Source organism: Parasteatoda tepidariorum, chromosome 5, assembly GCF_982258835.1.
Source record: "Parasteatoda tepidariorum strain Cologne lab strain chromosome 5, Ptep-v5.0, whole genome shotgun sequence".
NCBI lineage: Eukaryota > Metazoa > Arthropoda > Arachnida > Araneae > Theridiidae > Parasteatoda > Parasteatoda tepidariorum.
The window spans coordinates 33,480,018-33,491,206 of record NC_141759.1 but is presented as its reverse complement, the minus strand read 5'-3'; positions in this window follow the sequence as shown (position 1 = coordinate 33,491,206).

Here is an 11,189-nt window from a genome sequence, read left to right as displayed (position 1 = left end):
AGAGATGGCAACTTGCTCCAGACAGCAATATATATTTTAAAGTGGTAGTTTATCAATTGTGATTCTTGGTTTAATAAATTCAATTCAGTAGATTTTTACCCACCACTATTTCTATATAATTTGTAGGGTTACATAATTCACCACTGTTGTCAGATATGTCATAATAAACCTTCTAAAAAAATAGCAAAATCCATCTAATATTTGCAAATTTACTTCGTAGTTATTTACCGTTGCCAGATGGGCAAGCCATGTAAAATTAGCGTGGCGTTACATGTGAAAAACTATTTATGTCATTTTCCTATATAGAATTATTTGAGCTCAATAGCAGACAAATAAATTAAATGTTTTAAAAGTAATTTAAGCTTTTTAAAAACCGCCAATTCGGTGACTTTTTTCCACCTAGATAAAAATTATCAAAATCAATGCCTTATTTTCATTTTTCGCAAATTCTTATGAGCCTAAGTAATGCAGTAAGGTTTCATTGCAATAAACATCAAAAAACTGGACCGCACACGGTTTTCATTTTCTCAAAGCTGTGGCTTTTTTCCATATTGAAATCTTGAACCATTTTCAGAAAATACAATACTACAGATATGCTGAACCTCAACTAACAGCATACCTGCCAACTCTTCCGGATTTTCCGGAAGATTTTATTTCTATATTTAAAGTGGTAGTAATTATATATTATTTTTTCTTTTATAATCTTAATTTTTAAATGATATTGATCACCACTATTCTTACAAAAATTAAGCACATATATTAATATGCGTTACTATCATCGTTGTCAACTTAAGTTTTCTCAAATACAACGTATTTGTTTGCTCAAAATTGAAGTTTTAATTTCCTTTCAATACCACTGGGAAAAATAATAATGGAAGGGATTAAAAGTTGGCAGGTATGTAACAGTCATGGGAACGTTACTGTTAAAAAGTAACGAGTAAAAGTACAAGTGCCTTAAAAAAAACTAATGAGTTAAAAGCAAAAATATGACGAGAAAAGTAACTTCTGAAAAATAACGAGTAAAAATGCAAATAAAATTACAAGTAAAAAACAAAAATAAAAAGATTTTAAATAGATTTCGAGGAAATTGAAAATTCAGAAGAAAAATGCAGAAAGTTCTTAACTTAAAATGCATTAAATTTTAATTTAAATGTAGGAAATTTATAAATGCATTAAAATGTTATATTGTTCATTTAAATAGTATAAGTTGATAATGTTCAGAAATCAAACCAGAAGACAAAATTTAATGCTTGTATGCAAAAAGGAGTTTTAATTTATGTTCATTTTAAAATTCTCAAATCTATAAAAACTTTTTATTTTCGGAAACAGTAGTACAAAATTAAATTTTTGAGTAAATTCGATAAACATTATAACGTTTGTTTAAAGAAAAAATTATATAAATAAAAAATTTTATTCATACCCCAAAAAATCCCATGAAATTCATTTAATTGTAAATTATATTTCGTTTTTATAAACTTTAAAAATAGTTTAAAATTTTAAATAATAACAAGTTTTCAATTTGCCATATTGAATTAACTAAATAATCAAAAAATGAGCACAAACGTTTTATTGTTAAATTTAATGATATGATGAACTAAATATTTCCATGGTATGACTCGAAAAGAAGAAAATATTATTTTTATACAAACTCAAAAAAATAATGAAGTTTTAGGATTTTTTCAATGCGTGCAATATTTCACTTAATTAAAGCATAATTTTTGTACCTGAAACTTAAATGCCAAAAAAAATTTATTGTTGTGCAAAAAATGCTTGGTTTAGTAACGTCAAATAATTCACTGAAATTATTTTTAAAAACTTCCAATGTACGGATTAAAAAAAGGATGATTCTTTATTCTACCATGTTTCTAATAATAATAATCGCAAATGTCTTGACTTAGTATTTAATAAAAAAGAAGGTAGAACTTTGTATTGTTGCGCAGCTTAAATCTTTGACATATATATTTGGAAGAAAAAATTTAGAGCTCTAGCGTAGAACAAACATGGCTAATAGATGTTAGTTTAGATTGAGAGAACAGTTCAAATCGGAATATTTTAGTAGGGAAAGAAATTACAATTATATGAAACCTTTGTAAGACCAATTATACTATATGGAAGCAACTGCTAGAAAATGAGCAAATCAAAAAATAAATCAAATACTTACAAATGAAAAATCTAGAGAAGAATTTTTGGTACATTAACATTATGCTGTCCGCATAAATTTAGTGATAAGTTTACCATGTAACTGGTTCCGTGTAACTTGCTTCGCTTTGTAAAATAGTATTTTTTAATGGTAGCGAAATTTAAGTTACTTTTAGTTTAGTATTTTTCATCATAAGTAATTTTTTCACCTCCAAATATCAAAAATGTAAGTATGATATAAAATGCAACGTTAAAGCATCAAACTACTGGTTACTATATTAAAAAGTAGGCGAAACTATCTTTCTTTAACGAATTTTACTACCACCGGCCACTAACGTTTGGCTTGGACATGGCACCAACGTGTTGTCACCGGCTGTTAGTGTAAGGCTTGCGTATGGCACCAACGTGTTGTCACCGGCAGCTAACGTTTGGTTTTCACGTGACAACACGTTGGTGTCATCGGACATGAAAGTGTTAAGAAAATGGAGAATAAAATACAGCTGTGAATTAGTGTAACAAATTCAGAAAACCTAACATAAAGGTGGCTGAGTTATATAGGAGTAGGAGGAGCATCTGATGGATTGGTATGGAATAAACTGTTCAGACGGCCAAGGCTAAAAGCTGGCTGTGATGCTGATACGAGTAGAAAGTATTCGGAATTATAAAGATTTAACATCCTGAACCTTTGTTGAGAAATTTGAACTGTTTTTACCTTTGTATAGATTGTATATATATTATGCTAGCTAGCTAAAAGATATAGTTTTAAACAGGGCTCGAAAAAACTCAAAAATTTTACCCGTCTCCGAGGACGGCTTGTCCAACAATGTACCCGTCCTCCTTTGAAACTAACCAGTTGCTTCTAAATAAATAAAAATATAATTTTCTCTTATTTATTACAAACATTTATATAAATTACACAATGAATTAGTAGTTACTAGGATTACAAATACTAGGATTACATTATACAATAATAAAAGGATTACTAGGTTACTAATAGGAACCTAGTATTTCTTTTATAAAATAATTTATTTCTTTTATGAAATAATTTATTTCTTTTATAAAATAATTTACTTCTTTTATGAAATAATTTATTTCTTTTATGAAATAATTTAAATGACAAATGTCAAGTTATCTGGAATGTCAATTTGTACGAGGGTACTGCGTTTTTTAAATGAATTAAATATGACGTTTGACAGTTTCACAATCAAGCTAATGATTTACAGAGGTTTCTGCACAAAAATTTGAAAGGGGTTTTCCATTTAGGTAGATGTTCATAATTGCGTTTTACGCTTCTTGTTTAAGACCAGTACGTCATGTTTTTTTTTTTTTTTTTTTTTTTTTTTTTTGAAGTTCATTGCTGAAATTGACAAAACATACCGTAGATTATAAACTAGGCGATTGCATGTGGAATTGGCGATGGATTACGTGTAAATGTGGTGGGAGAACGAAATTACATTAACCTAAACAGTGAAATTCGATAATTTTTTTTCTCCTCCTCGACTAGCCATGATGAATAAAAATAACTCATTAATTCATTTTAGTAGAGAATTAAAAAAGAAAAAAATAACCTTTTTATTCTTAGGATCACGTTACAAATAAACTGTATTTATATTTTACTAAGCGCAATAATTTGTATTTTATAAAACAATCTAGTTTTTTGATATAACAGATTTAATTTTTAAAATTTTTTTTACAAGAATTGTGTTTGTGAAGAAATAAAAATAATTTATTAATGAACCAATCACAAAAAATAACGTAACATTTTAATGCCATGTTTTATTGGAAGGCTATTTTGAAGAAGTAATTCTATTTAACTTTTATTGTAAGAAAACATAACCTGTTTTAATTTAGCGATTTTCTCTGTTAAATCAATCTTGAAAAAAAGAATAATGTAAACTTTTTTATGAACATTTTTTTTTAGAAATTAACAAAGACATATTATTTATTAGAAAAAAAATTGGAGTATTCAAAAATGTTATCTATCACGCTTTAAAGTAAAAATTTCTTGCAAATGAAAAAATCGATATTTTTTAAAATTTTAAAGTAATCGGAAATTCGCTAGTGAAAAAAGAAATATGTGAAATAATTTCAAGAAGGGAAAAATGTACAAATGAAGGGATTTTTCTTCAATGACCTATATCGCGTTTGTTTTATTACTAGAAGCATTTATTGTAAAAAAATATTTAGTAAATAACTTTTTGTTCAATGGGATGAGATCTTAAACTTGGTGAAAAATTGATTCAATTCCTTAATATATATAAAAGTCCGTAAATACTTCATTTATTATGGAGGTCATAAATACTTTGATACTCTTTCAGTATAAGAATAATAAATGCAATTAATAGAAAATGCACAATTTTAAAAATATTTTTTATTTACATATATTGTGTACAGGTTATTCTGCAAGGATCATACGTAGCATAAATTTATAGATTCCTAAATACTGTTATATGAATTAGGTAATTAAAAACATAATTAAATAAATAACTGAATTAAAAAATAACATAATTAAAAAAATTTTACTAAAAATTTATTTATATTTACTGTTGTCAAGTATTAATAATAATTATAATTTTTAACAACTTTTTTAAACAAAAATTTTTAATTCTCGAACTAATACTATCCTTCATATGAAAATATCCGAAAATTTGTAAAAGAAAAACTATATTTTAAAATTGAGCCATTGGCGACAACAGAGGTCAGATGTTTATACTGAGTTTAAATAAATTATATATTATAGAACTCACATTTAGGACTTAGATCAATTTATTATCAGTTCATAAGAGTGTTTTTTAATAAATAAATTTAGTGATTGTTTGATTTATAATTGTAAGTCCTGAGTGTTTAATGTTAAGTTTCCTTTGAAATAATTTTTGAACTATGCAAAGCAGGGCGACATTCATTTCAACTTAAAATATATCAACTTAACTTTCAATAACTATAGATAAATAAGAAACAAAAATTAGATAAAAACTTTAAATGAAATACTTTTAGAAAAATACCTTCTAAATAAGATTTAAATAAAACGCAATCACTTCGCCTGAGTGACTTTGTAAAGAATTCTAAACTTTTTAATTTTACAAGTTAGGTGAAAAGTAAATATCTTACAATAGTGGTAGGAAATTAAAGAAATTCTGAAATTCTAAATTAAATGAACATTAAAACATTGAGTGCAAAAAATTTTCAATTCACTTGAAAGTTTACTGGAAAGTTCCCAAGATATGGTGAAATGCGCAAAAAGTAAAGTTAACACTAAGGGTTCCTAACATTGCATTGCTTTCCTGACCAAACTATTGGGATAATATTTCCAGATTGCGAACCCCTATATACTAGGGATCAAAAAGCGGAATACGCAGGAAAAAAATTTCTCAAAGTAGGCTCGTTTTAGTGTCTGATTTCCGAACTTAAATTATATTGTCTGCTATAATTAAGCGGCATATTTGAATTCACCCTCTCGATCCATTAAGATTGAGTCCTAGAACGTAAACATCTGATCATTAGATCAAAAGTTAGTTTTAGATTTTTGTTTACTGCTCACTGTACATTAAAACGTGATTTTTTTTTTTTTTTTGAAATTTCGATTTTGATGCCATTACTTCAATCTCCTTCGGGTTGTGCTTACTTTATAAATTTAATCTCAACTATATTTTTCTCTTCACTTTTAAACTGTAAAGACTTTTTCTCCATTCGTAAATTATGACAAAAATTATTAATCTGATTGCGTAAACAGTTAATTCATTAAAATTGGACATTCTCAATTAATTCCTTTCAATAGTCATTTATATTATTAATAATAATTATTTACACAAAATTATAATGAAGAAAAGTTTGATTAGAAATTTAAAAATTTTTGCTGCTTTAATTAGAGAATTTCGATCGACAAAATTCAAGTAATTTTTTTTTTTGGAGCAAAAGGCATTTTTATTTAAAAGGGAACAATACTGACTTAATATTTATATGATAAAAGACTCTCTAATCACTAACACCGATGACAGGAGAAATTTTCAATTTTTTCTTTTTCACAAAAAGTTTCAAACTTAAATTGTTGTTCTTTCATTATAAAGCAATCATATAATATTCTCGTATCATGTAAAACTTTATAACGAAATTACTTATCTACCGTTTTGCAGTTATAAAATGAGATAATTATTAAATTATAATTGCATTTTAAAATGTAATACTCAATTGTTCAATGAATTTTACGATTATTATTATAAAACTGCGCATAATGAACATTTCAATTAAAATAATTAGTACAAAATAGCTGCTAAAAATTCTCTTAAACATTTATAAATATTATACATTTATAAATTTCAGCTTTTCGCATTATTGCTAAATAATCTCTACGTCAAAAAATATTTAAAAAATTTCATAATAACAGAAAATTTAAATAAAATTTTAAAAAAATTGTAAATGGTTATCGAGCAGAACCATTAAGTTTAATTAATGAATATAGAATTTGAAACTAAAACTCTGCTAAACAATAAAAAAAAAATTTTAATCATGTAATAATGTGTAAATTGTAATAATGTGTAATTTTTCTATCTTAGTTCTATTACGATCTTTTAAAAAACGCTAATAAACACAATTTAGTCAACAGATACAAACGATTACGTCGGCGCTATAACAAAAAAAAAGCTTTATATTTTATTTGATGCAGAAGAATCAAATGAAGTCCCGCTTAATTGAAATGTAGTACCCATATCTAACTTGTTGAATGCTATGCGATACCGAAAATAAAACAAAAACATAAGCACACAGCTGTTTGGCGATTTGCGAGAACGCTCCTTTGACGCCAATAGAAATTTTCGCCACCCCTTTGCAATCTACGGTATGTTTTGGCAATTCGCGTACGGGAGACAGAGAAAACATCAATTCCACCATGCGCAGTATGTTGCTGTATTTCTAGATTAGAGGGTCATTTTAGAAGTGAGGAGCTAGACTCTTGTAAGATAACAAAAATTGAAAATGTATCACCGACATTAACGGGAAAATGGCCGTCAGCGCGGACGTCGGATTCGAGATATTCGTTGTCCGCGGGGAATTTTCGACCGCCGTCGAGCCCTGGTTTTAAATGCATTTACTATTTTTAAGAAGTATGTATTTTTTATGTAGGGGCATTGTAATTTTCTTTAATATCTATGAAATGATTAAAATGATTTTTAATTGTAAAATAAAATATTTTTAACTGTTACTTTTTAAAGTTACTGGTTTTCTGTATAAAGATTAGTAAATATATATTTTACTATAGTTCTTAAATAGTTGTATAAATTACAATTTCTATCACAATATAAGTAATGCTTTTCTGATTATATTTATCAGTTTGAATCTACATTTAGTACAAATAAAAAATTCTAATTGTTTTCTCTTTTATTTAATTTTTTTTTTTTTTTTTTTAATTTCTAAAGCTTTTCTACGAGTCACTTTGAGTGGACATTTAAGTTTTTCTTTTAATCTATGGGATTGGATTGTTCATTTAGTACAAAAAAAATGTCTAATTGAACACTTTTTTTATTTTATTTTATTAGTTCAATGCCTTTAATCTTATATTTTTCTCTATTAGGCACTGAAAACCTTTATATTATTTCATATACTATATTTATTGAATATTTTATTTCATATTTAGACAGTATATCTTTTACATATTAAAATTGAATTTTTTTCCCCTTATTTTATTTCTAAGCATCGAATTTTTTTTCCGACAATCCTTTTAATTTTTCAATTTGTTTTATCTTTCAGTAATAAAACTTTTAAAACGTAAAGATTAAATTTATTTTTTAAACAAACTTATGTTTCATTAAAAAAGAAAGGCAATATTTTACATTTTAAGCCCTGGTAGGTACAAAGTTATTTTATCGAAGTTATTTTTTTAAAAAAAATAACTAAACCTTGAGGTTATACAGTTATTACAACATACATTGTTAATTTTTTTTTTTAAGAAAATAGGTTTTTGTAATAAAAAAACATTTACAAAATTTTTCTGAATATAGTAATAAATATAAGCTGCGCAGAATATCGCTTTTAATTTTTATATAATGAACAAAAATTTTTATGGAATAGTGATAAGGGTAAAAACGAGAACTACTTAAATTTTTTAATAAAGACAGTATATTAAATAAAAATTATTTGTTAAGAAAAAACTCCGTTTGTTTTAAAAACCAATTTAATAACTAAAAACTAACGAAATGTGATTAACGAAATTATTTATTTTCTCTCTCTCAAGAGCTGCGATTGGTTGTTTTTCGGTAATATCGTAATGAAGCTGGTTAAAAAATTTTGCTCGCCAACATTTCAGATATTGCACCATGCATTGCACTCTTTCCATCACGTGACTTCAGATCTTTACTTATAATCTGTAGCTTGTCTTTTCGGAAGGAATAAAGCGAGCTTGATTCATCTACCTACTATATCAACTCTGCGGTTCGATCCCAGCGTTGGCTGGTCGATTCGAGTTCTGCTCCCGGTTCGCACCAACCACAGTGCTGACATAAAATATTCTTAGTTGCAGATGGATCGTGGATTAGAATCCCTTTGCCGTCTGGCTAACCGTGGGAGAATTTCGAGTTTTTTTCCTCCATGTAACACAAATTCCCTAACGAAGTCCTCCACGAAGCCTAGTTTGTCCCAATGCTTAATAAAGGAGTTTCCTTGTCTTCTAGATTGAGTCCAAAATTACAAGACTTCAAAGTTGAATATTGATAGTCGTAAACTCAAAATCGGGTTGGCAGTTCAATGGCGATTTTGAATCTAAATGTAAATCAATACTATTTTTCCTTTTCGAGTAAAGAACAGTTCTAGACCTATATGCAGAGATGCCAACTTGCTCCGGACGGTAAATAAATATTTTCGAGTGGTAGTTTATTAATGTGTGATTTTTGGTTTAATAAATTCAATTTAGTAGATTTTTATCCACCACTATTTCTAAATAATTCGTATGCTTATATAATTCACCACTATATAGATCTTATCTCATGCTATACCTTTGAAAAAGCAAGCAAAAGCAATCAATTATTTGCAAAATTTAATTTGTAGTTATTTACCGTTTTTTTTAATTATTTTGGCATGTTCGGAGCAGTCGGCATCTCTGTATATGTTATGATCATTAACCCTTTCTCGCCGACTGTCACAAATACGTGCCAGCATAAAACCGTATCAACCAGGGTTAAAAGATAAAACTGGTAATCAAAGTAATTCTTTAGCAATTAATTTGTCGGCGGAGTTATAATTGTTTGATTTATTTAATTCACCATTACTTTGTTCAAAATAAAATTTAGTTATACTTTGAATTAACGTTGATTATATATATGATTAAACTAACAATAATTAAAGTAAAAGCAAAGTCTGTCAAATTAGCAACGACTACATCTAAGTTACCGTTTTTAATATAATTGCAACTTTATTCTGATTTTGCACGAATGCTTTTCTGAATCACCTCCTACATCAAGAAGCCTCCACACGGTCTTTCATAAGTAGTCCGCGCAGACTGCTTAAAAAGTGAACCAGTTGTGCGCATGAACCCAAAACCTTTTATAGAAGTAATTGAGAGAAATTAATCTTATATATTTGAGAATTGAATCTGTAGTGGTTGACAAGTGAATAAGGCGCCTAACCAGTAATATTCATAAATGAAATAAATTTTTAGACATATATTTACTACCACTTTCTTATTTTAACTACATTCTGTATTAAATGACTCGTTCGTTAATTGGATATCCTTCACAGTGGTCTGATCGGACTGCCTATACAAAACCGTGTGGAGGCTTTCAGTTATAGGAGGCGTTGACCCTAAGCAAGTTCATGCGATTTTATTAACAACCGATGTATTACAAACTGATGATATTTTGATTCTTAAATATGGTATACAAAACATTAAGTCAAATAAAAAGCTATCACTTTTATTTATTAACTGTGACTAATAATAGTTGACAAAAAATTTTACATTGTGATTTCCTAGATTTCTTCTTGCAATGATTTCAAAATAGCAACCGCGAAAGGGTTGCTGCGACAAATACTAAGATTAGGGTCTAGAAGGCACTATTGTTTCTTTGTCTTATAATACCAAGAAAAAATTTTGTTGAAAGATGCCTTAACCTCTTCTAGACGGTAAGAGTCATACATACCCTCCAACTTATGAGGATTTTGAAAATAATTCTTTCTATTGGTAGCGAACCAAAGTAGAAATTTTTAAAGCAAATGGATCTCTTATAAAACTTTTATCAGAGCTTAACCCTTTCGCGCCGACTGTCACAAATACGTGACAGCATAAAACTGCATCAATCATTGTAAAAATATAAAACTGGTAATCAAAGTATTTCTTTAGCAGTTTATTTGTGGGTGGAGTTATAATTGTTTGATTTATTTAATTCACCATTACTTTGTTCAAAATAAAACTATTTAGTTATACTTTGAATTAACATTGATTATATATATAATTAAACTAACAATAATTAAAGTAAAAGCAAAGTAAGTCTGTCAAATTAGCAACGACCACATTTAAGTTACCGTTTTTTATTTAATTACAACTTGATTCTGATTTTGTACGAATGCTTTTCTGAATCACCCGTCCCCAAGGGGTTAAGAATCTAGCCATATGGCCTGCACTTTTATAAGTAATAGTGGACAAGTTACGCTAAAATTATTTTTTTTTAAATATTAAGACATTAATTTTGCTACCGTCTGAAAAGAAGATTTCTGAAACTACGGTAATTCCGTAGCAGTTGGAGGGTATGGCAGTCATATATGCATTCTCAGGGTGCCGATAAGCAGAGTAAAAAATATAAAACCGGTAGCCAAACTATTTTTATAGCAATTTATTTGGAGGAAGGGTGATAATAGTTTGTGTTTTTTAATTCACCACTACTCAGTTCGAATTAAAAATTATATAGTTGAACTTAAAACACACAAGGCTTGGATGTGTTAGATTTAAGGCAAAAGTAAGTCCATACCTGCCAACTTTTAATTCTTTCGAGGATGATTTTTCCTAGTGGTAATTATATGGAACTTAAATTACAATTTTAGGCCGAACCATACGCAAAGATGCCATCTTGCTC